The 20,786-nt window shown below is 37.9% G+C and overlaps 1 protein-coding gene and 1 non-coding gene across 4 annotated transcripts in view; one reads left to right on the forward strand and one right to left on the reverse strand.

Annotated features, from left to right (window-relative positions):
* The window catches only part of Fbxl7 (F-box and leucine rich repeat protein 7), a 379,760-nt gene that overhangs the window by 106,079 nt on the left and 252,895 nt on the right, over positions 1-20,786 (reverse strand). The gene's annotated exons all lie outside the window — the stretch shown is intronic.
* LOC121144425 lies at positions 10,607-10,714 on the forward strand. Its single transcript, XR_005881778.1, has one exon. It is a non-coding gene; the product is annotated as a U6 spliceosomal RNA (small nuclear RNA).

Genomic DNA, 20,786 nt, shown 5'->3' on the forward strand with positions numbered 1-20,786 from the left:
ATTAAGGGATTGACAGAATGGGATAGTCTCTAAGAGTATTTTGGACTTTCTATGAAACTATTAAAACTATATAGGAAAGGATTTTCTACCACAAGAATACTGGCTATTCAATTTTGCTTTTTAGTTAATAGAGATACCGTGTTTATTATACCCCAGATTTTAAAAAAAAACGATGATTATTCCCTCCTTTCTGACTCCTTGGAAAAGCAACTTCACTTGAATGGACAGTGTGTTGGGTTTAGTGGGAAATTACTATGTGGAAGGAAAGCCTTTGAGGGACCTGGGCACCAGAGAGCTTTATGAAAAGAATGTGTAGTTACTTAGGTTGGAATGAGAACCAGTGTGTGCACAGTGTGGGTATGTGGAGGGAATAGAAGATACTTACCGCAGATAGTTGCTAGGTGTTCATGATGCATTTGTAATGTTGCTGGATTTCATCTTGGCAACACTTTAGACTCTAATTTATATTCACGGCAAAGATAAAGTTCATCTTAGTTACTATCTTCTGCCCAGCATATATTATAATCTTGCTTAAGAGAGATACTCAAGCCGGGTTTGGTGACGCATGCCTTTAATCCCAGCACTCGAGGCAGAGGCAGGAGAATCTCTGTGAGTTCGAGGACAGCCTGGTCTACAGAGCGAGTTCCAGGATAGCCTCCAAAACAATGCATTTATTCCATCAAATCAACAGTACAAGAGACAGAATAAAGTGATTCATTGATACAAGTGCCTCTTGCTCTCCAGCTCCCATGTAAAACAGGAAAAGACAATCCAGAAAAAGAGACTGGGTAGGAGAAGAGAGTGACTGTGGTTTTAAATATCTAGTTAACCACCCAAGAGTCAGCTCTCTACCAAGTATGCACGCTTGGTGCCTACTCACACTACTGCAAGGGACATGGGAGTATGGCTTCTCACCTATGAGGCTCAATCTACATATGTGCTTAACTTTGTAAAAGTCACCTTTATAAGTGTTTTTCAGTCACTCTGTCAGGACCTTGTATGTAAGAGCATAATTTCTGAGCTGTAGGTGGCACTCGAGTCATAAAGTACACACCATTGAAATATGCTATAGTTACTATTTAGATTCATGGTTAGCAGGCATCACATGTTACTGACTTACATCTGAATTGAAATTGGTATTTGAGTTATCGAAATCAGGTGCTCCTTAGAGAAAATCTTAACCACAATGACAGTAGAAAATGTGATGCCGAGACCTACAGAACTGAACTTTTAGATAGGATCAAAAGTTAATCTTAGATCCTGATTGCAGTTTATAGCATTGAGTTTGGCTACCACATACTAAACTCCTACTAAAAGCCTAACATTGTACTCAGAATGTAAACACTAGCCATCTTTAATCCACATGATAATCTTCCAAGGGAGACCAAAGAAACATGAGCTAGAATTTCCTTTCCATTGGCTTGTGACCTAAACAAGAAGTTTAGAATAAACTTACCTGAATACACTTGCTCTATCCACTTACCAAACCACCCAGTCAGCCCAGAGGAGCAATGGGTACATACAGACTTCCATGATTAAGGGGACTTTAACAGCTTGGAGTCTTACAACATAACTGTTGAACTTCACCTAATATCTTCCAAACAAATGTCCTCTGAGAACTACCCTCATAGACAGCTCATTAGCATCTCATGCTGTGTCCATGATTTGAAGTGTACAAAGGGCAGTAACTCACCTCTCAGAACTGACTCATATGCTCACCATTGCTCTCAGGGAGAGTGAATATATTTTAGAAAGTTGGCCATAACTGATCAAGACCACTGAAGGTCCCCAGACACTCAACTGTTTGTAGGAATAGTGAACTGTCATTGTTGATGGGGGGAGGAAAAAGAAGAACCTTCCTAACAGCCTCCTGAATATGGGACACACAAAAAAGTGTATGTTTATAAATGCTCATTTGGTGTTGAAGTGTTGCAGAAAACACAGAAAAAAGACAGACCATATTATCTTGACCATATTGGTCATTTTGAATGCAGGAGAGAGTCAAGTAATAGTAATTTCTATGTTAAATACCAGAATAGACACCCACAAGGCATCAAAGGCCAGTCAGAAATGTCTGATAATCTGTATTACCTCCTTAAGTTTATTTTTCCACTAGTGATTCTTCAGTAATCTATTTAAGTAAATTTGACCTTAGATGGAAGAACATGGAAAGAGCATATTTTCCCAAGATGTAAGCCTATTGACAAAGTATCTTTAAATAAGGGCAAACTTTTCCTCCCTTCCTTCCTTCTTTCTTTCCATCTATCCTTCCTTACTTCCTCCTCCTTCTTCTGTGATGCCTTTGTCATCATCATTGTCTTCCTCCTCCTCCTCCTTAATATGACTAAAATACTTTGGCACGAGCATTTGTCTTGATTCTATCCCTGTCTCTGAACCAGATTGATTCTTAGTGCACTGTACATTTCTGAAATCTCTATCTGATACATTCTTCCTAGTCAGAATACATATTCTTTAAAATCTTGACCAAAACCATCTCCACCAAAAGCTTTTCCAGGAAGCTTTACTTGAAACAAATCCTCTTGTATCCCCATTGTAATCATTCACAGGTCATCACATATTGCATGCTACAAGCACTTTCAGTAAGATAGATTTGTATTTATTCTACTAGTTTTCTGTTACTATTATAACAAATTCTATAAAACACAGTACCTTCAGATAACAGGTTTACTCTAGACATGAATCCAGAATGCAGCTACTTACAGACCTGCACTCCTCCATATGGGGAAAGATACTGCAGGGCTTAAACTGCTGGAAACTTTTGGTGCTTCTTGAATTGTGGATATTGCTTTTAGTCCTATGTCTTCACATGGCTTCCTCTGATTCTATTTGCCTCTATATATAGCTTCTAAGGACACAAATTGTTAAATTGATCCACTACTTGAATAAAACATGTTGATATCATTTTAGATCTTTAATGTAATTCATCTACAAACACTTAGTTTTGCAAAGGCACTCACATTCCCAGGTTTTGTTGTGTAGAACATGGATACACACACATATTCTGTGTGTGTGTGTGTGTGTGTGTGTGTGTGTGTGCATGTGTCTGTGTGTGCTTGTTGGTGTATGTGCCTGGCTGTCTGACTCTCTCTGTATTTGTATGCGTGTCTGCATGTATCTATGCGTGTGTTTGAGTTTGTATATGTGTCTGTCTCTATCTCTCTCTAGTGTGTATATGTGTGTGTGTGTTTAGTGGTTTTTATAAGTTCATCAATATTTTATAATCTACCCATAGCTATAAATTCCTCATACATCCTCATATATAATATATGCTGTGATTAATTTGTCCATTAAATTGAATTGAATAGGATACCTGTGCACAGTTTCAGCATGTAGATACTACTGAACATACCATTCTAGTACCAATTACATATCTGCCAACTGATTTTTATCACCCAGCACTTAAGAAATACTGCCATGCCATCTATGAGACATAATAAACCAAGGAGAAACAGAAGGAAATATGAAATGTATAAACATTCAGAAAATACAATCAACAATGATGCTTGTAAGTCCTTAAGTGAAACTTAACCAGTAACAGACCTAGTTTGTATTCTACTTCTACTGATCATTTGTCCAATTACTATACTTTGTTTTAATCTTACAGGGTAAATATAGATGGGAAGGAAAGAGGAACCAACAGTCTTCCCCTAAATATTCTTCGATGTTGCTTTATTTGGATGCTGAACTCTTGTGTTTATTACTTGGTGCTCACTATTGGGAAGTGTGGAATCCTATACATGTGGGACTGAGTGAAGTCCCTTAATTCACCACTACAAGGGCCTGTGGAACTCTGATCACTTCTTCTTTCCCTCTTTGGTGCTGGCTATGGACATAAGTATATCTGAAGCAATATCCATTCCTGACATGGTGCAAAAATATGTGGCTAATCAATCATGGGTGGGAACCTCTACAATTACAAGTCAAAGCAAATCTTCCTCATACATTGCTCAGATATCTCTGTATAGTGATGGAAAGCTGGCTTATACAAATTCCCTCTACATTTATAATTCACAGTACCATAGTCCTCATTAGAGACTTACCCGTGGAAATGACCATTAAAGGGCCCCTTTTTGCTAGGAAGAAGGCATGTTTCACAAAATTGGGTCACCAGCAGAAGCTCGTTTTTCATTTTGCTTTTTTTTTGTTGTTGTTTTCTTTTTGCTCAGGGACTTATTTTATGATGACAGTCATGCCCAATTAGTCAGATAAATGGAGTCATCACAATATTGAATACTGTTTTTATACAGTACTTTCTGTTTATTATGAAAATTAAGAAGTGTCATTGCTTTCCAGATGCCACCCAAAGCAACATACAATTGTAGCCAGAGCTGAGGATTCTGCACTATTGCAAAGTTAGAGAAGACAACAGGTCACAATATATACCAGATGCTGCTGAACCTTGATGTGATTTGAAGGATTTGATCAGAAATGTCCTGAACTTACTCAGCCTAAGAAGGATCACTCAGACACTAAGCTCTTTGATATGGTAATACAGCCAGATGCTAGTTCATCTCTATTTCCACTGTGGGAAACCAGGATGCTTTTCATCTTCTTTAATATTGTAGGGTTCTAGCATCCTCCTATGGACTCACTTAGTTCCTTTCACTGGGAGAGGAAGGAAGGTGATTGGCTTACAGGCTTGCAAACACAGAAGACATGGAGACACGTTCTCTTCACTTCACGTCCCTTCTTATAAAAACACTAAAAAAGGAACTTGATAACAGTTACATACAAAGGCAGACCAGTTGGCGCTAGCAGCCTGTCTCATTCTGAGATGTTCACAGTGGTGTGTGTGTGTGTGTGTGTGTGTGTGTGTGTACATTTGTAGGTATATACATGTAATGTTTAGCACAGCAAGATTGCTTACTGTTCCTTCGACCTACATGAACAATGTTTCTGAAACTGTGTGGGAAGATTATCCTGTTTCTTTCATCTCATAGTGTTTCCCCAGCCCTTTGGTCAGAACAACCACTGCAGAGCACTAAAATGTCTGGGACAATGAGGTAGTAAAAGTTACACAGGGTAAAAAGTTTTGCCTTCCTACCTTGGAACCACAAGCCAATTTTTGTTTTCTACTGTGATGACAATTTAACAGAATTTTGTGCTTTTAAAGACAGAAACTTGGTTCAACATGCCCAATACTATGGTATGGCATTGATTCCTGGAAATAGATATGATAACCCTCATGTGAGTGGAGGAGAAAAGGGAAAAGGTGCAATCAAAACAACTCTGAGATACCATCTTACTCCTGTCAGAATGGCTAAAATCAAAAACACCAATGACAGTTTATACTGGAGAGGATGTGAAGAAAAGGGAACACACCTCCACTGCTGATGGAAGTGCCCACTTGTATAGCCACTTTGGAAATCAGTATGGAGATTCCTCAGGAAAATGGGAATCAGTCTACCACAAGATCCAGCAATTCTACTCTTAAGCATATACCCAAAAGGTGCACATTCATATGATAAGGACATCTGTTCAACTATGTTCATAGCAGCATTATTTGTAATAGCCAGAACCTGGAAGTAACCTAGATGCCTCTCAATTGAAGAATGGATTGAGAAAATGTGGTACATTTACACAATGGAGTACTACTTAGTGGGAAAAAAACAATGGAATCTTGAAATTCACAGGGAAATGAATGGCACTAGAAGAAAACATTCTGAGTGAGGTACCACAGTCACAAAAAGACAACCATGGTATGTAATCACTCATATATGAGTTTTAGACATGGAGCAGGGGATTGTCAGCCTACATTCCCACCACCAGAGATTCTGGGAAACAGGGAGGACCTTAAGACAGATATGCATGGTACTTTGGAGAAGGGGAATGGGACAGGAACTCTTGAGCAGATTGGGAGCATGGGGGGAGGGGAGAGGAAGCTGAGAAAAGGAGAGGGTGAGAAGAGGAGAGGAAAGCAGGACATGGGGGAGCAGGAAGGTTGAGTAGAGGTAAGAATAGAGGAGAGCAGGATGAGAGAACCCTAATAGACATAGTCATTATAGGTTTGAGGAGAGATCTGGCCCTAGTGAGATTTCCAGAGATCTAGGAGGATGACAATAACTGGTAATCTAAGGAATAGTTGAGAGGCTACCTTAAATGCCCTTCCCTGATAATGAGACTGATGACTGCATTATATTCCATCCTAGAGACTGCATCCAGTGGCTGATGGAAGCAGAGATAGACACCCACAGTTAAACACTGAACTGAACTCCTGGAGCCCAGATGCAGAGAGGGAGGAGTGAGGAGCAAAGGAGTCAAGATAAGACTGGTGAAACCCACATAAACAGCTGACCTGAAAAAGGGGGAGTTCATGAACACCAGACTGATGGCTGAGTGGCGAGCATGGGACTGATCCAGACTCCCTGAATGTGGGTGTCAGTGAGGAGGTCTCGGCAATTTATGGAACCTTGGGTAGTAGATCAATATTTATCCCTGGTGTACTAATGGACTTTGGGAGCCCATTCTAGATGGAGGAATGCTGTCTCTGCCTGGACACATGGAGGAGGGTTTAGGCCCTGCCCATGATGGTATGACAGACTTTGGAGAGTCCCCCATGGAGGGCCTCACCCTCCCTAGGGAGCACAGGGAGTATAGGGTGGTGGCTAAGTAGGTTATTCGGGGTGGGGGAGGCTGTGGATGATTGACATGTGAAGCAATCTTGTTTCTAATTTAAATAATAGTAAACTGATGGCAGTGATACCTGCAGAGATAGTTTCAAACAAAAATGTATATTCTTACATTGTTTCACAATTTCAAATACCAGTATGATACATTTCATTAGCTTGGAAAAGGAACCCCAGAACAAGTTCAATGTCACTGAGCATTTCCCTCTGATTAGACAACTACACATACTTGATTCTTTTCTTTTATTGAAAATAGATATTTTTCCAAGCAATATTTTCTGATTATAGTTCCCCCTTCCCTGACTTTTCTGGGACCCTTCCTACCTTTCTTCCCATCCAATCCACACTCTTTATGTCACTTACAAAAATCAAATCAACAATAGCTGATGGAAGCAGAAGCAGATACCCACAGCTAAACACTGAGCTGACCTCCTGGAATCCAGTTGCAGAGAAGGAGGAGTGATGAGTAAAGGGGTCAAGACCAGGCTGGAGAAACCCACAGAAACAGCAGACCTGAATAAGGGGGAATTCATGGACCTCAGACTGATATCTGGGAAACCAGCATAGGACTCTTACAGATCCTCTGAATGTGGATGCCAGTTTGGAGGTCTGGTTAATCTATGGAGCCTCTGGTAGTGGATCAGTTTTTATCCCTAATATAGGATTTGACTTTGGGAGCCCACTCCACCTATAGGGATACTATCTCAGCCTAGACACACAGGAGAGTGCCTAGACCATGATCTAAATGATATGACAGATTTTGAAGATCCCCCATGGAAGGCCTCACCCTCCCTGGGATCAGAAAGGGGATATGATAGGGGGTTGGTGGGGGGCAGGGGAGGAGGGAAAGGAGAATGATCTGTGATTGACATGTAAAACAAGTTAGTTTCTAATTTAAATTCTAAAACAGATAAGAAGAAAACAAACAAACAAAAAAATCAAAACCAAAAAATTTGTCTGAGGATTACAATAAAATAAGATATACGAAAGCAAACAAACTGGAATAGTGCAAAACAAACATACATAAGAAAAAGAGCCAAAGACAAAGCATCAGAAACACATATAGACACAGGGACACATATTTTTACACAGGAATCCCATAATACAAAAATCATGGGAAAAATATATATGGAAGTCAATATATATGCATCTTGTAAGGTTTAAGAAAATATAATCTGAAACATTATTAGACAAAGAAACTCCATTGAGTTTGTTTTTTGTTGGCCATCATTTACTGGGTGTGGGGCCTGTCTTCAAGAGTGATTTGTATCCCTGAAATGATACAAACTTAAATAGAAGGTACAGTGTTAAGAGAACCTGCTGCCTTTGCCAAGTACTGGGTTCAGTTCCTTACACCCTTGTTCAGTAGCTCACAACTTCTTGAATCCCCAGCTCCAGAAGGTCCAAACTATTCTTTGTCTTCAAAGGATACTTACACTCAAGATAATATACCTCTACACAGACACATATACATAATTAAAAAATAAAAATACTTTGAAATGCTACAGATATACCCTACACACTTATAATAACAAAGTTCAACCCAGAAAGAGCCTAATTTTCCTGTCTGAGGTGACACTTAAGGTCCAGAGAAACAATAAAAACTGTCCCATATTCCCACCAACATTGGTGACCTAGTTCTGGCCCACTAAGCTCCTCCTCTTGTGTCTATGAAACAGTGCCCTGTCCTTTCCTTATAGCAACCTTCACCAAAGCAATGTCAATGACTATTGGGAGATGAAGACTTCGATTGCCCAACACTGCTATAGCAGGATAGACTTTCCAGGGAACAGACCTATTACCAAGATAAATATTTGAAGTTGTTAGGCTGGAACTAAATGTCCATCTGATGAAAAGAAACCATTAGTTTCTCCACAACCTTATTTACTTTGGCCATTGGAAAGAGTTCATATTTCCAGTGAAAGCTATAGCAGTACTCATCACCATTCCAATTGATGCTTGTTTCCTGTCTCACACAGCCAGTGGTCCTCTGTCCACAGCTAGCCTACCCAGTATGATTCTTAGAATTTTCGATCAATATAACATACGTCCTTACTTCCCATTTACTTTGCTGAACACTATTTTAGTGCTATACACCTTAAACAAGATCTGGCTTCTACACAGACCTTGCTCTGTTTCGTTCTGTCCCATGAACCTAGGGAACTGGAAATGAGGAGACCGCCTCGTTGTCTTCTTGATATTCCTTAGACACCTATTCCCAGAGGCACACCGTAACTGCTCATACGTACCTATTTCCAAGATGTGTCAGCCACCTGATGCTTTCCCTTTTTTCCTTACCCAGCCTAAATCCCAAATAGGCTATAACTTACCCTCATAGAAAAACCTACAACATTCTTTGTTCTGTCTTTTGCTGTGTTTTTTTCCTGCCCAAGTCCAGACTCATTGCTGTACCTACTTTATACCCAAGTACACGTTTATTTTGATTGCTGGAGAACATACTTCAGATGTCTGTATTCATTTTAGATTTGCTGTTGCGAGTATCAAATGGAATCTCAATAATTCTTTCATAAACCCACTTTCTTATGTATTCTTTCTCCTCTTAACTCTCGGGCATCTTTCCAATCCCACTTTCTGCTCTTTGCATTGAGAAAACATCCATTGACATTTCAAAGGGAATTGTCTTTCACTAAACTGAAGACATCATCTATAATCTATCAAGAAGGTTTCACCTTTGAATTTTTCCTCTTTATATTGCTTCACCAGCGGTTCACTTTCAACTCTCCAATACTACACACAAGAATAGGCATTCACCAATCTCCCAACTTACAGGAAAAATTCCTTTCTCTTATATCTCTTTAGTCTTTGTTTCACTTTCACATACTTGCTTGTCATGTGGTGTCTATGTATACTGGTTCCAATTCCTGATTTCTCGTGTACATTGATGATGAAACCCACAAAGACAACTGACCGGATAAGGGGGAGCTCTTGAATCCCAGACTTATGGCTGAGAGGCCAACAGGAGACTGATCCAGACTCTATAAATGCAGTGCCAGGGAGGAGGCCACAGAAATCACTGGGGCCTTGGGTAGTAGATCAGTGTTCACCATGGTTTATGAATGAGCTTTGGGAGCCCATTCCAAATAGAGGGATGCTCTCTCAGCCTGGGCACATGTGGAAGGGCCTAGGTCCTTCCCAGGATGAAATGACAGACTTTAGAGATTCCCCCGTCCAAGAGAAGGGGTGGGAGAGGTAGCTGGAACTGACATGTGAAACATTCATGTTTCTAATTTAAATAAAAACATATATTGAGAAAAAATAAATAAAACATTTTAAAATAAGTTTTATTACTTCTTTTTGTAAGACACATATTTTTAAATGCTCAGTTCATTTTATTCTAGATGCAATCATCTAAAAGTGTATTAAGCACGTAACAAGTTTTTGAAACATAAAGAAAGTACTCACAAAGTCAGTCTCCATTCTTGATACTGAATATTGACATCTGTTTCAAATGAATGAATATGCTATTTTAGTTTTACACCCACACACACACCCCACCCCCCCACACACACTTTTCTTCAACATATTTATATTGGAATTTGAGAAAAGCAATTTCCAAGTTCCAATCACAAAAGAGAATACTCTTTGAGGGAAGAAAATCATTGTTTTTGTAGTATTAGAGAAAACAAACTTCCAGATATTTGTATGGATCATATATGATTTTTTTGTAATTCTATTCTTGGACAATATTGGCACGTACCAAGGTTGCATTTCATCCTTTGGACATCTTAACTTTTATAGCTATCAACTCTTTAAATTTTGTAACAATTTTAATATTTTCAAAAATCCAGTGTCAATATAACTGTAGAATTACTCTAGTCTGGGATTCAAGAGCTAACCCTTGTCAGGTCAGCTGTTTCTGGGGGTTAAACCAGCCCAGCCTTAACCCCTTTGGTCATCAGTCCTCCCTCTCTGTCACTGGATTTCTTGAGTTCAGCTCAGTGCTTGCTTCGGCAGCACATATACTAAAATTGGAACGATACAGAGAAGATGAGCATGGCCCCTGTGGAAGGGAATCACTGTTTTAACTGCACCTGCTGCCTATGGTAGAATCTGGACCTCGCTAAGAAGCTGAAGGCCACAACGGACTATTTGAAAGCATAGCAATAGTTTAAAGAATCAGAGTGATGTCAGCTTCACAGGAAGCTTTGGCAGCAAAGACCATAGAGTTTTGGAATTCCTAAGTATCACAGGGCAAAAGCAAATCAAATCACCAGATGAAATGATTGTGCTGACTCACTGGATTGAGAAAGTTACAATATGAATTCAGCTTAGCTGACTGTATCTGAAAGAATTAAAAATACTTCCAAATACACTCAAAATTATTTAAACCGATGTAAGGGTTTCCCACAAGTGGTAAGCAGCACTTTTCCATGTGAGCTACGGATGAGGACTCCTTAGTAGGGACAGTGAGATGGAAACCAAACACAGGAGCCAAGTCACCATAGAGGTAACCCTTGAGAGAGAATGAAATAGTAACTTCAGCATCTTTTCTTCCATTCATAGTAAGCCAGTGTGTGCATTCAGTAAAGACATTATGATGAGACCTACTGCATGGACATGAGTGACTAAGTGTACTGACAATATTCAGGAAATAAGCAAGGTTTAACCCACATGCAAGGAAAAAAGAAATAGACAAAAACCCAGTCAACTTAGTTTTGAAAAGTACAGGGAATATTTTAAAGGGGAAGTTAAAACAGTAATAGGCAATTAGTTAGCAATGCTCTTTGATGACTCATACATGCAGAAAAGATAACTGAAGTTTCTAAGTATATTAGATTCCTATTGTAATGTCTTGATATCCATTAGGTATAAAATGGGGAAAATTTCAGTTACTGTTGATTAGTCTATTAAATTTCTTGCTAAGTCTAAATAACAGTGTAAACAAAATACATTTCTTTTCTCAAACTATGTATACTGGAAAATATTCAAATTGTAAGATATACAAATGCTCTCTAGAGGCTTGTTTGGTTTTTTGCTTTGTTTTGTTTTGTTAGTGCCAGGGAGTGGGACTAGGTGATTTATTTTCCCCTTTCTTCTAACATTGCCAAATAGAAAATAAATGAGTGTTGTTCTAGATTAACTGTAATCCCCTTGAGCAAATGAGTACCATGCCAATGTATGAAAAACAGTTATCCACCTTGGAATTGGAATTAATTTTTTAAATAGAATATGGGTTTTCAAGCTATATATAGCCAATTTCCTTAAAAGAAAAACTCTTGCAATATTCCTAGGACCCAGGAGTTCTATGCATCATACTTTTAAATTTTGATTGAACTTCTTTTTCATTTTTTCAAAATACTGCCATGTTTATAGTAATTGTGTGAGTCTGACAATATCATAACAAGAGTTGAACATACCAGCTGTTTACCATTTCATGCTAATTAAATGTGATTTTTCAGCATTATCCATTTCATTCTTTTGCTTCCAATCATTTAAGCACCAGCAAGGAGAGACAAAGGTAGATGTTAGAGGATATGTTACCCATATATTTCCAATTGAAGAGCTTCAAGCATAAGCAAATTTTAGAGGTAAGATTCCAAAGCCACATTATTCAATATAATAGAAGTTGATACCCAGGTGCATTTAATTTTAAGCTATAAGAAGAGCCATAGTATAAAAATGCTATAGGAACTGGAGGTATAAGGTGAGGATTCTTCCCAAGTTCCACAACTAAGTGTAGATGGTGACCTTCTGGTGAATCTCTGACATTTGCCTTTTTCAGTTTGTTTGATATGCAAATTAGAAATGTCTTCTTTCACTGCTAATAAGACTGGGGTGGGCAGGAATGTTTTGTAGTCTCAGTTTATTCATCCTTGTACAAGGTGGCATCTATGGTGACTTCTTTTAATAGAAATTAAAGATCAACTGGTTCAGATTTGTAAATTAATTATCTCCTATTTTGGAAATTTATTATATTGGAATATGACATTTCCTGAAAAGAAAATACAACAATACATAGATTGGGAAGGAGTCATAAAGATAGGTATGCAGCTGTACATGAGTTAAATACTAAACTATTGGCCAGTAGTTTACGAATTTTACTCAAGTTCTATGATGACTATCTTTATAAAGATTAGCAGAATACATTGTTACACATGTGAACACAGGAATACCTAAAGCAAATCTTAAGAATATAAAAAGAGATTATGAGAGATTTTTCTTCTCCTGTGCTGATGTTGGTGCCATGAAGTTATAAGAAACATCTGAGAGAAATTAACCAAAAAAATGTGAGAATTTTTTCCTGCCTCAACATCACATATGCTGAGATCCAGACACAATTACCCTCCAGAATGTATTGCAGATGCGGCGCTTAGCAAATGGGTGCAAGATGTTTGCTCAGATAGAAGCTTGCAGTCCAGTGTTAGGAAAAACTGGCAAAAGCCCTTAACAGAGGTTTCTAGAGAGTTGCCAACTCGGATCATTTTTTCCCTGAGAGTTTTGGCAGTTGTGTTCCGTCTCTTCAGATTGCATTTATAATTGGTTGTTTCCATGGAAACATGGACCTAAATCCATAGTCTTCTTTATTAACTAACTTTAAAATGGAGGTGCGCCCTGAGCAAAATGGGAGTTGGGGCAACGGTGGGAGATAACAACAAACCTATTGTACATATACGTGTGGCGCTAATTCCACAGTATGAGTCGTAGTCGTATAGTTTATTAATCCACATGCAGAGTGACATCTGTGCTCCTGGCTTTTCATAATAATCTTTAATAAATATCTATGGACTAAGATTTATTAATTTATTATCCAAGTTCATCATTATTATTATCTTTTTGTAATACTGTCATTTCATAATACAAAGGGCTCCCATTTGCCTTAAGAGAACTCATGACAAGTTATAGTTTTCTGTTTCTAATCCTGACAAAAATTTGAAATGTTAGATGTTCTGCATGTCTTACATTTTAAAATCTCAGCATATTTAAGTGAAAACTTGGATAAGCACTTGTATGCCTGGTACGTCTCAGCAAAGACTGCAATGGTGGTAGAATGATAGAATACATTTTGATAGTACAATTGGAGAGGGGTTGTAGTGACTTAACTTACTAAGTAAGTCCTGGGCCACACTGAAATTATGAATTAGCTAGACCAATTGAAAGGTCACTAGTTTTGCTAAACTAGCATGTTTTCCTATAAATGTCATGAAAATCAATATCCTGCCCACAAAAATCAATTTCTGATTCCCATTCAGCCTCACTACTGGTGCATGTAGAGGTTTCCAAGGAGAAAATATGGTGCATGAAAAATATCAAGTAATTAAAGATGTAGCTTGTGTTTGATGGGCTGGAGTTAGAATTAGTGTGTGCGTGCGTGCGCGTGCGTGCATGCGTGTGTGTGTGTGTGTGTGTGTGTGTGTGTTGGGGATGTATGGAAAGCAACTTCCATGATGGAACATTTTAGAATGTACACATACCTAAATTGCACATAGTAACATTTACCATCAAATCATAAGCACAAACTTACAAATGTTAAAAATCTGTGCTATTTAAATGATACTTAATATCTGTCTGTCTGTCCAACTGCCTATCACACCCTCCATCCTCCCCACTGTCTTTCTGTCTTTCTCCATTACTCCTTCCCTCTTCTCTCTCACAACATTTCTGAGTGAGCAAATGTCTTATATACTCAGTTACATTATATGTACATTGTGCTTAGCTGTGGTAACTTCTTCATAGTTAAAATAATTTCAAAATGTATGAAAACAGTGTATTTCTATTCAAGACCTTTCAATCTGTAAAGGCCACTCCGGGCTAATAGTGTCTGTTGCACACTCTTGTCAGCTCCATTCCCAATCAGAACTGCATCTTTCCTCATCTGCTTCATGATGTTTGCAAACCTGAGAAAAACTGGATAGGAGTCCATTTATCTCCCAGGTCAAAGAATCAAACAATCCAAGCATCTGTGACAATTCAGGACCATGGACAACAGCCAGGTACTCAATTGCCTCCACCTCTAAGTTAAAAAGTGAGAACCAAAAAAGGGCAAAGCCGTCATTGCTTGAGAATGGTCTTAGATTCTTGCTAAGTTACTGATGTTCTGTAATTGTAGGTTGTATCTTTATGCTCCCTGTAATCAGGTGAACATGACTTACCAAGTTACCCAACTACTGGAGAAACAATGAATTTTCGAGTCTGAAATCTGGATTCTATACAATGAGAAGCACAGTGTTAAGTTTACAAGTAAATTCACAAAGATGGGACTCCTAGGACCATTGCCAGATGAACTGGGAAATGCTAATTAATAAGGGAGTGAGTAAAATGAAAAGAAAATCCATATACATATACAAGCACATACATTTAAATACATATATGTACAACATACATATTAGGATGAATAAATGATCCCTCCAAAGATATTCACATCCTAATTCTTGGAGTCTATTATTATGCCTCTTTTCAAGTTATAATCAAATCTATAGATTACATTAAATTAACTGGGGCTAAATGGCTCATCAGTTAAGAGAGCTTGTTTTTCTTGCAGAAGATCTGGATTCAGTTCCCACTGTACCCATGTTGGGATCTCACAATCACCAACAACTATAGTTTTGGAGGCTTTCACACCCTCCTCTGTCTTTCTCGAGCATCTACACTCAGGAGCACATACCCACATACAGACATACACATGCATTTAATTAAAAATAAAATATATCTTTAAACAGCAGACAAATCATTTATTGTTTTATTTTATAGAGAGAATTATATTATTATAGAGGTAAACCTATAATTTTAAGGTATGTTGTTATAGTTATTTACTACAGCAAAAATAAAAGCCAAGACAGAACATATATATACAGGATCCACATGTACACTGAAGGAAAATGAGTCAAGGACAATGAGATTGGAAAGAAGAGATTTTTGAATTATTTTCTTTCTTCTGTTTTGATAAATCGACTAAAACATCCAAACAACATATTATTCTTCATTCATTTCCTTTTGTCAAGGTTGCTGTGGAACAATCGTTGTACTCTCTACATAGCTATTACTCTCATTGGTTAATAAAAGAGCTAACTGGGCAGTAGCAGAACAGGCAGAGGTTAGGTGGGACTTGTTGACAAAAAGAGATCTAGGGAAAGAAGTGAAGAACCTCAGGAGTCATTAGGAGATGTGGAGAAAAGCAAGATGAACATGCCATGTTTAAAAAAGGTACTACCATGGTACAGAATATAGATAAGAAATAGCCATTCATTTAAGATGTAAGAGCTAGTTAGTAATAAGCCGAAGCTATTGGTCAAGGATTTGTAATTAATAATAAGTCTCTGTGTGGTTATTTGAGAGTGGCTGGTGGCACAGAGCTGCCTGGAAGTCCCAATTAAAAACTCTGCTTACATAAGGTAGAATATATTGTTTGGTATCACATAGATGTAAACATGCACACATACATACATATATATATCACAAACAAAATAATATGTTTTATATTTTACCCTTTCTTACTTTGATATATTAACAAAACAGCAATAAATATGGAGATATGTAAAATACAATATAGTCTACATAAAATTCATTTGTGTACTTAAGTTTCTCTGATTGGGGAGAAACTACTGAATATAATATTTAATATAAAGGCTAATTCAATCAGACTGGAAGAAGCAAATGCAGGGTTGTTATTTGTAGAACTGTTTTTTCTTTTTTCTTTTTAATTATCTTTAAACCCTGGACATTTTAGTCATGGAAATGAATAACCATGCATGTTCACAGGTCTGGAACACTGTTGAGGTCTTTGGAGAACCCAAACAGTTTTAAAGGAGTGTAACAACAGAAACAGAAAGAGCCAACAAAATAAGAAGAAAAATGGAGGTACTGTTAGAGGAGAGGGATGGGAGACTACTGAGACCTACAGAGCTTGGCCAGAATTATCCCATGTTACCCTTTAATTCCTGCAATAACAACAACCAGAGGGCATTATTCTCCCCAGTTTAATACATATGCAGGCCTATGTAACTGGCCCAAACGGATGGAGCAATTGTGGATGAGCCAGTGGCAATAATTTAAGGGTACCTGACTCCAAAGTCATGGTTTCCCATCATGCTTTTCAGGGATGAGTACACAAAACACTTTTCTTTAACTCTTTGTCTTGCAGAGAGACAGAATTCTGTTTTCTCATCACAGGAACACAATTTTGGTGTGAAACTGGACACTGATTTGGAAACCAACAGTCTCTGTCTTGCTGATACATTGAGTACACTTCAGAGTTCTCCTGGAAAAATAAGTGTTGCTCTTACTTCCTCACCTGTAGGCAAAACAGCTTCCTGAGTCTCACTGAGACTAATCCTCTTCTGTGAAACACATGAGGTAGATTCTGGTACAAAAACAGATATTCAAACGTGTGTGTTAAAGTCAGTCCAATCATTTCCAAAACACGTTTTTATTTTCATAAAATTTTTTGATTTATGTCATTATTTTACATGTATAGCCTCACATGTTGCTTGGTAGCCATGAAGCTCAAAAGAGGGTTTCATGTCACCTGGGACTGAAGATACAGAAGTTTTGAGCTGCCATGTGAGTGATGGGTCCTCTGGAAGAGCAACAAGTGTCTTACCTGCCATCTCGCAAGCCCAATTTTTGAGTGTGTGTGTGTGTGTGTGTGTGTAGTGAGAGAGTAAGACAGAGAGAGTAAACGAGAGAGAGAGAGAGAGGGGGAGAGAGAGAGAGAGAGAGAGAGAGAGAGAGAGAGAGAGAGAGAGAGAGAGAGAGAGAGAGAGAGAGAGAGAGAGAGAGAATATGCCACCTTATACCTGAGTGCAGGTCAGAAGAAGATAATTGCTATGAAGATAGAGTTACAGGTAGTTCTAGTTCTCTGGATTAGCAGTTAGCACTCTTTATTACTAAGCCAAATCTTGAGCCCCAAACTTAAGCAATTTCTATCTAATTGATTATTTGAAATGTTTAGTTAAATGACTGATAGCTTACTGTGGACATCAGATTATCTTTTGAGCTTCTGTCAATTAAGATTGCCATTTGTTCTAGAACTAGGGAGGTTGTAGTTGGAAGGGACAAGGTGATATTTTGCACAATATTGTCTTTTATTCATATATCTTTTCATTAGCAACTTACCTTGTTTACTTTCCATACCCTTAGACAAAGATCTGGCCTGGATTCATATTCCTTCATTCACACATTGCTTTTCTTTTATTTACAGCATCTTTTTAAATTTTCTATTTTATTAATACACAGAGTTATGACGATGGAAATGAAACTTTTACCAAATCCTCCTAAAATATATTTTTCTTTTTCTTTTTTAAAAACATCTTGCTGTAAATCCATTTCCCAAACATCGTTTGAAGTTCCAGGGTACTGATGCTATCTCCCTTAAGCACTTTACCCTGCTGTCCCAAATGTTATAATATGGCATGATGATAGCAAAAGTGTCTCATCCAGGTAAATAACATCAATTAGTGTAATTAATTGACTCTTAAATATTAATTAAATTTTAACCATGAACCCTCTAAGCACTTTTTATTGCCCAAGAACCACTCCAAGATTCCACTGCATCTATTTCTTCATGTTTATGCCTTACCCAATCTGACTATAAATTATTTTACCACAAAATAAAAATTTTCAAATAGAGACTTAAGAGATGTTTGGGGAAATAATTTAACACGTGTAACACTGTATAATGAGGTTGGTATTCTGCATATTTCCAATATCTTCAAGCATTGCTCATTTTATGTGTTGCCATTTTATATGCTCTTTTTGGCTTTTTTATTTACATTTTTTTCATTTTACATACCAACCCCAATTACCCCTCTCTCCTCTTCTCCTGTCTTCCTAACTCCCTCCATCCCACCTTCTATCCACTATTCAGAGGGAGTAAGGTCTTCCTTGAGGAGTCAACAAATCTTGGCATTCAAAGCCCTACCCCCTGTATCAAGGCTGAGCAACATATCCCATCATAGGGAATGGGCTCCAAAAATCCAGTTCATGCACCGGGATAATTCTTGGTCCTACAGCCAAACCCCCTCACACCACAACAGATCAAGCTACATAACTGTCACCACATTCTGAAGGCCTACTTTAGTCCCATGCAGGATTTCCAGCTGTCAGCCCAGAGTCTGTGAGCTCCCACTAGCTCAGGTCATCTGTCTGTGTGGTGTTACCAGTAACGATCTTAACCTCACTTGCTCATATGATCCCTCCTCCTTCTCTTCAACTGAACTCTAGGAGCTCAGTCCAGTGCCATTTTGTGCTATTCCATACACTTGAAATACTATCAGGGACAACAGACTATAATTTCCTAAGCCCTGAAGAACCAGACATCAGCTTACTCTGGGCTCTCATAACTCTCATTGGACTTTCTCTATTTCCCTCCACTGCGCTTGTCTTCATTACTCACTATTTTATTATGTTTTTCTACAAGATTTTGAAGCTAGATATTTTTTCTGTCTTGATGTGGTTACAACAGTCACTTGTTTCAAAGTCTTTTGAGTGTGCATGTTGAATTTTAAAATCACATCACTATGGTGTCTGAAAGAGATTACATAGGTATGCTTAATTGTCATTCACCATAATGGATGTAATGTCAGAACAGTAAGAAATGAGTAGAGCATTTATAAAGGAATTCTACATCTTACTCTGTATCGTACTTATGTTTTCCCTTGGAGGATATTCTCCAAACAAGATATGAATTAACCTACAGCAGTGGGTCAGTTTTAAAGGTCCGATGTTGACTAATTCAAGATATATAATATATATGTATATATGTATATACATACATACAAACACACACATATATATGTGTATATATATATACTGATAATTAGCTAAACAGAGTCAGTATCATTTATTAGAGAATTCTAATACAGAGTGCTGAGCAATCCTAAATATAGCTTTCTGCCTTCCCCATGAAAAAGCAGCTGGTGGTCAAAAGAGTTGAGTGCCAAAGGCCATGTGGCAAGTCAGGAGAGGAAGCAGCAAGTGTTCTTTGAGTATCATCCTTGCCTCTATATCCTGCCACCTGTCTGTCCAGGGAAGCAGAATGATTTATGATTTTGGCAAACAGGTTGAAATACCATGCCAATGATATAGGTCACTATCTGGGAGCATTTCCCTGTATGATGCTTCATACCAACTCTTTTATAGGTTACTAATTTGACTAATTGAGAGATGAATGCCCAGAGATGAAAATAAAATGAATCAAGCCATCCAAGTTCTCTGACACATATTTATACGTTCAGTGTTCAGTGTAGTCCGTCTCTAGCTTATGTCCAATCACCACTGTAGTCACATTGCACAGGGATGCAGGTCTATATGGACGATGTCTAGCCTTACACCAATGGAGGATTTGACACAACAGTATGCCATACCACAGATGTTACTACAATCAAAGTATTATGAAAACATTTTAAATATATTTTAAGGTATATTTAAGACAACTGCTTCTGTAGGTGAATTTCATAATTGGAGAGCAGAAACATTTGTTCTTCAATTTAGCATCTTATGAAAAGTCATTTCGTTTTTCTCATTATTGAATCTGTTTTACAGAAACAATTCTATTAAATCCCACTATTTTATTTTAAATTCTGATAGTATTCATTATGTTTTGACTTCTGCAAAAAAATTTCCCTAACCTCTTTTTATATAAGTACATGTAAAATTGCAATACGATTCTTGGTTTCTATTCCCTTAGATGTTTGCTATCTGGTTCCAAAGAGAAGATGCATTCATATGTTTGCTCCAGATTATAGCAAGGATGTAACACACACAGAAAAACTACACTGTGCCAAATACTATCCTCAAAAAAGAAATGCTGTTGTTATCCCAACTATAGATGATAGATCCAAAATATAGACATGTTAAATCGCTTGTTGCTTTAATGCATTCTGTGCTGCTCACATAGAATACCATAGATTGGGTGATGCCATGATGGAGTGTCAACACTAGTTTGTTTAGCTCACAGATTCAGAAGCTGGGAAGTCTGTAAAGGAAGGGTATATCCAGTGATGACTCTCTTGCTACACTCTCACTGGGATGGACCCACCCTTGTGTTAGGAGTCAGTTTCTGAGATAAATAACACACTTCCTCAGTAATAGCATCAACCAATTTTCAGGGGTTGTGCCCTAAGCAACTCTTAAAGGTTCTTTCTCTTTAATAGGGTCACAATGGCAATTTAATTTTAATAT

The sequence above is a fragment of the Mesocricetus auratus genome, unplaced genomic scaffold (genome assembly GCF_017639785.1).
Source record: "Mesocricetus auratus isolate SY011 unplaced genomic scaffold, BCM_Maur_2.0 Super-Scaffold_100015, whole genome shotgun sequence".
NCBI lineage: Eukaryota > Metazoa > Chordata > Mammalia > Rodentia > Cricetidae > Mesocricetus > Mesocricetus auratus.